Source organism: Macrobrachium nipponense, chromosome 38, assembly GCF_015104395.2.
Source record: "Macrobrachium nipponense isolate FS-2020 chromosome 38, ASM1510439v2, whole genome shotgun sequence".
Taxonomy (NCBI): Eukaryota; Metazoa; Arthropoda; class Malacostraca; order Decapoda; family Palaemonidae; genus Macrobrachium; species Macrobrachium nipponense.
In genome coordinates this window covers 26,731,637-26,741,400 of record NC_061098.1, presented here as the reverse complement: position 1 = coordinate 26,741,400, position 9,764 = coordinate 26,731,637, and positions in this window count along the sequence as shown.

Sequence of the window (9,764 nt, the reverse complement as noted above, 5' to 3'; positions counted from 1 at the left end):
GTCCTTTCTCCACTTCTTTTTATATTGTTCCTAGATAAATGTATGAGGGAACTAGGTGAGGATGAAGCTGCAGATATGACCATCAACCTTACGCATGCAGATGGACCATGCAATGATAGCCCCAGCGCAGAATCTTTCCAAGAAAACGTCAACAACTGGAACGCGATCTTTAACAGCTAATGGAATGCGGATCAACAAGAATAAAGATAGAGACCATGCACCTATCAGGAACACCAAGTTAAACGTAGATGTAGAATTAGAAGGTCCAGACATTGAAACAGTGTACAAATTTCAAATACTTAGGAGTAGAGTTTGTGACCAAAACGATTCAAAAACTGGAAATAACTACCCGAATACAGAAATTCAGTAACAATCTGTATCTGCTCTACTCCACTAATGAAAAACAGAAATATACCTCGCAAAGTGAAAGCCCATAAAATACCTCTCTATTTTAAGACCAATATTGACTTATGGCCATGAATCATGGACATTAACATCAAGAACTAGAAGCCAACTTCAAGCAGCTGAAATGAAAGCCCTAAGACTCATAAAAGGTGTAACTAGACTGGATAGGCTACGAAATGAAGACATTAGAAGAGAACTGGGAGTGGAGGGGATACTAGATTTTGTGGAGAGAGGACAGCTTAGATGGTTTCGACACACCAAAAGAATGGAGGAGGAGCGATATCCTATAAGGTTTTTTGGAATGGACACCGGAAGGAAGGAGACTGGTAGGAAGACCAAAAATGAGATGGCTACAAAACATAGAGAGGGGATTAGAAAGTAGAGGCTCCAGTTTGCGGGAAGTTGATGAGATGAGGCTCTATGATGATCGCCAAGAATGGAGACTGTTCCTGAAGCAGGACGACTGACAGGCCTGGAGGCCTACCTGGCGTCTGGTGAGAAAGGTAGAAAGAAATATATATATATATATATATATATATATATATATATATATATATCTATATATATATATATATATATATATCTATCTATATATATATATATATATATATATATATATATATATATATACTATATATATATATATATATTATATATATATATATATATATATATATATATATATATATATATATATATATATATATATATATATATATATATGGAAAAGCCTGAAAAGTTCTGAAAAAGGTGTTTTTGCGTTGAGTTAAAGAAACATGAATTTTATTTATTAGAATGAAAATGTAAAAAAATAATAATGTCATGTTAAACAGTACAGACAAGTTATTTCTAATAAAATATAGCGCATTTATTTAATTTGCGATGGTGATGAAAACGATGTGTTATGTGACCATAGATTTAAGCATGCTACCCGAGTAAGCTAGAAGTCAGATCTGTCTTGTTTTTTTTTTTTTTTTTTTTTTTGTTTTTTTTTTTTTTTTTTTTTTTTTTTTTTGTCAGTGGGAAAGGGTTTAGTGATTGGACAGAATATAACTCTGATGACAGCCAGTGTGGTAGTATCGTTCCAAGTAGCCCTTTAGGTTAATCAAATATTTTCAAACTGTTTTTTAGAACAGAGAATGTTTCTGGTGTCTCGAATTCATGTGAAATTTCATGGCAATTGGTCAGAGTCTTAAAAATCACTTGAAATTTAATCAAGAATTGTTATTATAAAGTTATATGATCACCGGGTGTCAAGAATTTTGCGCTCATATTAAAAATTGTGGCATGGTATATGACAGAGCTTTGTAGGTGTTTTTTTTGTATTTATTAATATTACTCCACTACATATATATTACTTTGTTTCCGCATATGAGAATACAAAATTTTTCTGACACGGTGCTTACTGATTTACAAGGAACACGAAACACGACTTATGGTGTGTGTGTTTTTTTTTTCTCAATTATCCTTACTCCACTACATATGAAATTGATTATTGTGTTCCGCATTTGAGAATCAAATTTTTCTTCGACGCGAGTCTTACTGATTTACGAGGGACACGAAAACACCTCTTATTAATGTGGAAAGGTATTCGCTAATGTTTCGAGAGCGTTGGAGAATTCTTTGACTTGGAACTTTGGACTAACTGTTGCCAAACATACACACACAAACCTCACCTCAAAGGACACTGTTTCTCCTGGTCCCTCTCGAGTCTATCCTTTCTCTCATCCTTGCTTCTCATTATTTCCTCCATCTTTTTTCTCTCAACCCCTCATCCGTTAATTGCTTTCAACCTCGAGTTGTCTAATCGTCACCCATTGACTCTTGATTGCCGGAGTTCGATCTGAATGAAGGTATGCTTTCTGTTGAAGCACAGTCCTCAAAGACCCTTTAAATTTGAACTATTCGTCTTCTTGGATACTTCCAGAAGCTATGATTGGAAGTTCAATAAACCGGCCCCTTCCAACGCCCCACAAACCGCTCTCCCACCCCACCCATCCACACCCTCACCGCCGGAGGAGCCGTTCTCCACTACTTGTTTACTTCCCTTCTCCCTTTTTGATCATCCGTTGCGGAATGGGGGAAGTTACCCGTTTGATTCTATCAACCACTTTTTTCTGACTGTTTATCTCTCTACAGCTGTGAATTCTCTCTCTGTGGCTAGAGGGAAGACGCCTCTCTCTCTCTCTCTGCGAAAGGAACAAAATTATTGGTGTCTATTTTTTTTTCCCGAGTTGATGACTTTGGGAAATTTTTCGTCGATCTGTTTCCTTCCTGTTATCTGTTCTGTAGTGTCTTTCTTTCCTTACTTCCTTTTCTTTTTTTATTTGTCAAATTTACGGAGAATTGATAACAGATCTCGTATACCTGAGTGACCTCAAATAAGGAAGAATCCTTGATTAAGACAAGAGGGAGATATTTTTTTCGTGTTTTTTGCTTATAATTCTATACTTCCTCTCTTTTTTATTGTCAAAATTTACATAGAATTGAAGACAGCTTTCGTATATTGAAGCAACATTGGAAAAAGAGAACTCCTTTATTTGCAATATATATATATACATATATATATTATATATATATATAATATAATATATATATATATATATATATATATATATATATATACATATATATATATATATATATATATATAGTATATATATATATATATATACATATATATATATATATATACATACATACATATATATATATATATATATATATATATATATATATATATAATATATATATATATATAATATATATATAATATATATATATATATATATCCATGCTAAGAAAGGTTCCTCTTGTTACACCTTCGTGGACCTCATACTCCTCGATTTTCCTTGTTTCACCGCTGAATGGATCTCGTGGGTCCCAGTGCTTGGCCTTTGGGCCTAAATTGTCTATTCTATTAGGTTCATATTCTTTGTTGTATACTAACACTTTCGTCATTCCTCCTTAACCTTCGTGTTTGCGGAGTTAAATGGGTCAACTCCCGAGAAATAAAGAAAATAAATCACGATTGGGTCAACTCCCGAGAAATCAATTTTTTTTTTTTTTTAAAATTTTATTTTCACTCACGATTCTCCATTTATTCTGAAAGAGGAAAAATTAAAATAGATATTTTTTTCCCTTTTCACTCATCGTTGTCTCCTTGGCTCTTAATAAGTACGATTGCGAGACTGGTACTTTTGAAGTCACTTTTCAAGGGGAAAAAATTTCCCTGTTTCATTTCACTTGCTTTAGGAGAGATTTATGTGGCGCTTTCGGTGAAAAAAAAAAAAATCTGTATTTAAAAAATAAAAAGAATCATATTCTTTCTCACCCTTGACGAGTGTTAGCTTAAACGAACGCATTTCGTTCGAGTGTTGGACTTCTGAATTAAAAATCCTTTATTCTTTATATATAAAAAAAAAAAAAAAAAAAAAAAAACAACTGTAGTTACATCCCAAATCGAGGATCTCAACTGCAGATGAATCTTTATGAATAATTGTCCATTTCTATGTTATTTTGTAAGCTTTTAGCGATCTGTCAAACAAAACTATTTGTCTGTCCGCCCTCAGATCTTAAAAACTACTGAGGCTAGAGGGCTGCAAATTGCTATGTTGATCATCCACCCTCCAATATCAAACAGACCAAATTAATAGCCCCTCTAGCCTCATTGGTTTTTATTTCATTTAAGCTTAAACTTAGCCATAATCGTGCGCTTGGCAATGCTATACAACGGGCCTCAACCGGGCCGCGACTGAAAGCTTCGTGGGCCGTGCTTCATACGGAAAACTCTGTTGCGCCGAAGAAGTCTTACTGAATTCCTTAAGAATTAAAAGAGTATTATTGATTTTCAATAAGTAATTATTTTCTTATTCGTTACAAGAAATTGATAAATTTTTTTGTTATTAATTCAACTGTTTACATTTTCATTTGAATGACAAGATTCGACTACAAAATAATAATAATAATAATAATAATAATAAATAAAAACACCGGAGAAAGGAAAACGAATAAAAGAAGGGGAATAATTTTGTTATCTTTTCAGAAACGGAGGAGGTTTTAGTAACTTTAAAAGCTTCAGTGGTTTGACACCGAAACTTCTATTGAGATGAAGCCTCCGTAAAGTAATGTGCGAAATAGATTTTAGATTAAAGGACAGTCAGTCTACTCCAGAATGGTCGACGAAATTCAATTAATATCTCAGTAGATATATATATAGATATATATATATATATATATATATATATATATATATATATATATATATATATATATGTATAATAATAATAAAATCCGAGAGTCTGATCCTCTTTGTCCTCCCCAGGTGACAGTAAGAGAGATATGACGCACGCCACCTACCCCCTGCAAACCAGTTTGTCCGACCCGGGTAATGGCGAGGTAGGTAGGGAAACGGGGTAGGGTACGGGGGAGACACAATCCACCCTCTTCTTGCCAACCAGTTTGTCCGCCCCGGGTGGTGGCGAGGATTTAGGGGTTTAACGGGGAGGGTAGGGGAGGACACATCCACCCTCTTCCTGCAACTGAACGTTGATAGATTAAGACCAAGGCTCTGCCTAGCCTGGTTAGACGAAGGACTTTTACCTCGATAGGAAGCGCCTCAGTGGCATGATCGGTATGGTCTTGGCCTACCACCTCGGTGGCGCGAGTTCGATTCTCGGGCATACCACTGGGAGGGGTGAGAGATGCGCATTTTCTGGTGATAGAAGTTCACTCTGGACGTGGTCAGAAGTCCACGTATAAAGCCGCTAGTCCGTTGCTGAATACCCATACTGGTTCAATGCAACGTAAAAAACACCAAACAAACAAACAAACTTTTACTTCGACCTCTTAGCCCTCTCTCCCAAATTGCGAGATGATATTTCACTTAGCGGAGGACAACTTCTGGGAAAATTAAGAGGAGGTGGTGGAGGTTCCCCCAGTTTGTTTTCCTTCCCAGGCCGCGACGCCAGATGTTTTTTTTGACCCTTCTTAAATTTCCTCGGAGGAGGTACCTAACTTTTTTTGTTTATGTTTATCCTTGCCTTTAATGGCCTTCTGCCTCACCTTGGTAACAAGTGCTGTTTCTTGGCCTTTTTTTCCTTTTTCCTTTTTTTTTAACTTGCCTTTTCTTGAGACTACTCTATACTCTCTCTCTCTCTCGTTATTGTTCAATTGCGCTGCCTAGTTGAGGATCTGTCTTCAATGTCAGTCAGAAGAAGAAGAGAAAAAGAATAAAGAGAAGTAGAAAGAAAATTAAGAAGAAAGAAAGAAGAGAATCATAATAAATATCCATTGAAATACATAAAAAATGAAGCATACGTCAGTGTAAGATTTAATTCCTGAGTCAAGGATGGTTTTAAAAAAAAAAAACAAAAAAAAAAAAAAAATACTGGAGAGCTTCACTACCGCTTCAGAGATCTTCTCGGAAACAAAAAAGCTTCACCTCCCCACGAGTACTATACACTGAAAGCCGCCCATTACAGTTAATGAAATATTTATGTGGAGCGGAATGGAGTCTATGAATGGACTGTGAAATCGTTTTATTTTCAAGTTTTTTTTTTTTATAGACGACTTCCGATTATTTAAGCCAAATATTCATGTTGTCTCTGTCTTCAGTCTTCAGTATCTTAAATAATTGTTATAATGCAGTGTTGGTACCTATATGATATGGTTTTAATTAGAGTTCAAAGATTTTTATTTTCTGAAAAGGAAACTATTGTCTGTCCGTCCGCACTGTTTCTATCAGCCCTCAGATCTTAAAGAACTACTGAGGCTAGAGGGCTGCAAATTGGTATGTCGATCATCCCACCCTCCGATTATCAATTTACCAAATTGCAAGCCCTCTAGCCTCAATGGTTTGTATTCTATTTAAGGTTAAACTTTACCATAATCCTGTTTCTGGCAGCGATGCTATTACAGGCCACCACCGTTTCGTGGTTAAAGTTTCGTGGGGTCGCGGTGGGCTTCATGCAGCTTTTATACCGAGACCACCGAAAGATAGATGTATTTTCGGTGGCCTTGATTAGTATACGCTGTGGCGGCTGTACAGAAAACTGGATTGCGCATTTCTTACTTGTTCATTACTATCCCTCCATCAACTTACTATACTGACTATTCCTATTACTGCCGACTTAGACGTATTGTTTTAATGAGCGTAAAATGTTTATCGCAAGTAATCAACACGCGAACTACTATTAGTTTGATGATTCATTTTTCTTAAATAAAATTGAAACTCGCGTATCTGTTGAATTTTGTGGCTCGACAGACTTTCATTATTTTTTTCTGGTGTCAAAAATTTTGCCTTTAGTTTCATAATAATCAGATGGTCCAGCTTGTATTCAGACTGATATGGCCATGCCAATATATCCCGTATTATTGTTGCAATTCTGAAATGGGCAGGTTGTCCGAGTTCCTCTAATTGGCATCGAGTACAAACAAAGGCCGTTTGTCATCGCTATGATGGTGACTGGGGAACAAACATAATATTACACAAACAGACATACTACACGCATCATATGCACTGTTAATGTATGGTGTTTAATTGAATGTATTCATGCAGCATTTCTGAGAATCTCGGTGCCTGGACTTAATTATTATCTCACCTGTTGATAAATTAGAAGTTTCTGTGCTTCGACGTAAGAGCGTTATTATAATAATATTTATCTTATCCCAAGGTTTATTCATTTGGGAACTGGGGGGGACTTGATTATGGGGATTTTGATAGAGGGGGAAGTGCGAAATCATTCTCTCTCTCTCTCTCTCTCTCTCTCAAGAACAGTCTTCTGTTCCTTATCTCGTGGGATATATAGGAAATGCTTTCTATTCTTGCAGTTCATCTTTCCAAAATGCTTGGCAAAAACACTTTTTTTTTTTAAATTCTCCACGATTTCCGTTTTATTATTAAAATAAAAATAAAATACTTTCTGTACATGGAATTTTTTCTTTGGTAGAATTGATTGTCTAATGACTCTGCTTTATCTGCAAGAGACCTGGAATCGATCCCACAGAGCGGAGGGTGGGGGGCGGAGGACTGCACATATACCGGAAGATGCATTAGCAATTCTCTGGTAGACATTAAAGGTGCCTCACACTGAGGGATCTGGGAAGAAAACCTCGAACGAGCTGTAAGGTCTGTAAGCTCTCTCTCTCTCTCTCCGATCGTTTAGTGAAGTAGATAGCAAGTAATAGGCGCGAGCCGTGCTTTGAAGCATCTGGATCAAGATTGGGGCATTACCGTTTAATGCTCTTATTGAATCGCCTTCTGCTTTTGCATTTCCTTGTTTACAAATGCGCAAAGTACACTGATTGGAACCGATAGTACAGGGATTAGGACGCTGATTGGGACACTGATTGGAGATGAGATTGGAAAGGTGGGGGGCCCGCCGGGGGGGAATGTAGATATATAGAATACTCATAGAAATTTGACGCTCTAATAATCATATGCCTGGTAGTTATATGTAGCACATTTATTCAATGATTGTACTACATTCTCTCTCTCTCTCTCTCTCTCATTGGTCTGTTAAGCTCGGATATACTTCACTTCAGAATCTGTATACCAGTACATTCTTCGCAGCATCGCCTCTCCGGGCGAACATCTGCAATCCAAATTGCACGAATTTGCCAAAACGAAGAATAAAGGACATAATTATAATACACCAAATGGAAGGAGAGAAACGTAGGATAAAGTTACTGGATCTGAATTCCCAGAAGACTGACAGCAACGTCGGATGTGGAATTTCATTTGGAAATTCATCTTGCACGTCGTTACTTCTGATTGCTGGGGGGGGTAATAATTATCTTTTTACCTTAAATCCTATCCGGGATGGGGAGAGAGAGAGAGAGATGAGCGAGAGAGAGAGAGAGAGCCAGTATCCTAGGAACATTGAATTTCTTGATTCCTCAAGCAAAATAAAATTAGGAGGAAACGAAGTAAACAATTAAATGAGAGAGAGGAGAGAGAGAGAGAGAGAGAGAGAGAGAGAGAGAGAGCATAAATGGTATTCATAGTGTCTAAGTTAGTTACACTATGAATACCATATATTCACTGTATTTGAGTTTCTCCAAATAATAATAATTACTTGCCTTTGAGTATCTGGAGAGTAAGTTGTCTCTCTCAGAATATGACATAAAATAAAAATCGAAAAAAATTAAACCGGGTTCCTGCATTACACACGAAAATATGGAAACAACCAAAGCCTTTGAAATTATAGTACATTACTGAGAGAAAGGCTTGGTGAAGTTTCTATTAGTTATTTCAATTAGCATTTTCAAGGAAGGAAATCCTTTGATGGAGATTTTTTTTTTTTTAATGGCCCCCCCACGCCCCCCCAAAAATTTAACCCCCTTATAGGAAGCCAATTTTAACCGCACCAGAAAAGAATAAAAAGTCGTATAACTATACGCATATGGTATTTGATGTGACTTTTCATTGGAGGCCATTCTCAGAACTCTCCTCTAATTGAGAGTTCGGGTTAAGCATGACGTTAGATCACTCCTGAAACTAGAATTCCAAAAATCGATGTCACCGGTATAATTACTGAGAAAAATGTATGTTAATGGCGAACATATTTGGTGTTAATAACGACAGGAGAATGGGTAATTGTTTCAAGTGTTTCTATGACGTCTGGAATTTGGCAAATTTAGCACTACTTCTAAAACATCTTACATCCTTGACGAGGATTTAAACAACACCTCTTACATCCTGATCGAGGATTTATTATATATATATCTGTAGAATTATCCAAACTCTCTTCAACATCTTTTCGGATGGGGTATTTATGAACCTCGTATGATTCAATTGACTCTCATCTCTTGATATGGCTAATATTTATCAACAGCTTATTCTACCCCAACGCTTTTCAGTAAGTTTCCTGATGTCAGTCATTATAAACTGTCTATGAAAATAATATCAGTTCAAAACATCTATCAGGAATATACTTATCCATTGTTCATACTACATTTCATTTGTGCTTATTTGTGATGTTTTCATAGCTTAGCTATTGAATTGGTACGTATTGGGAATTATGTATTATATATATATATATATTATATATATATATATATATTATATATATAGTAATATATATATATATATATATATATGTACATTTAGCATTTAGCATTTACACTTTTTTTGTTGTAGATTTGTGTATGTTTTTAATTTTTTTGTTTTTTTTGTTCTTTAATTATATATGTATATATACACATACTATATATATATATATATATATATATATATATATATATATATATATATATATATACATATATATATATATATAATGTAAGTTAGCATACTAATTACCCCTTTCAGCGTAGATCGTGAGGTATTGTGAGTCTCACAATCTATGTCAATATAT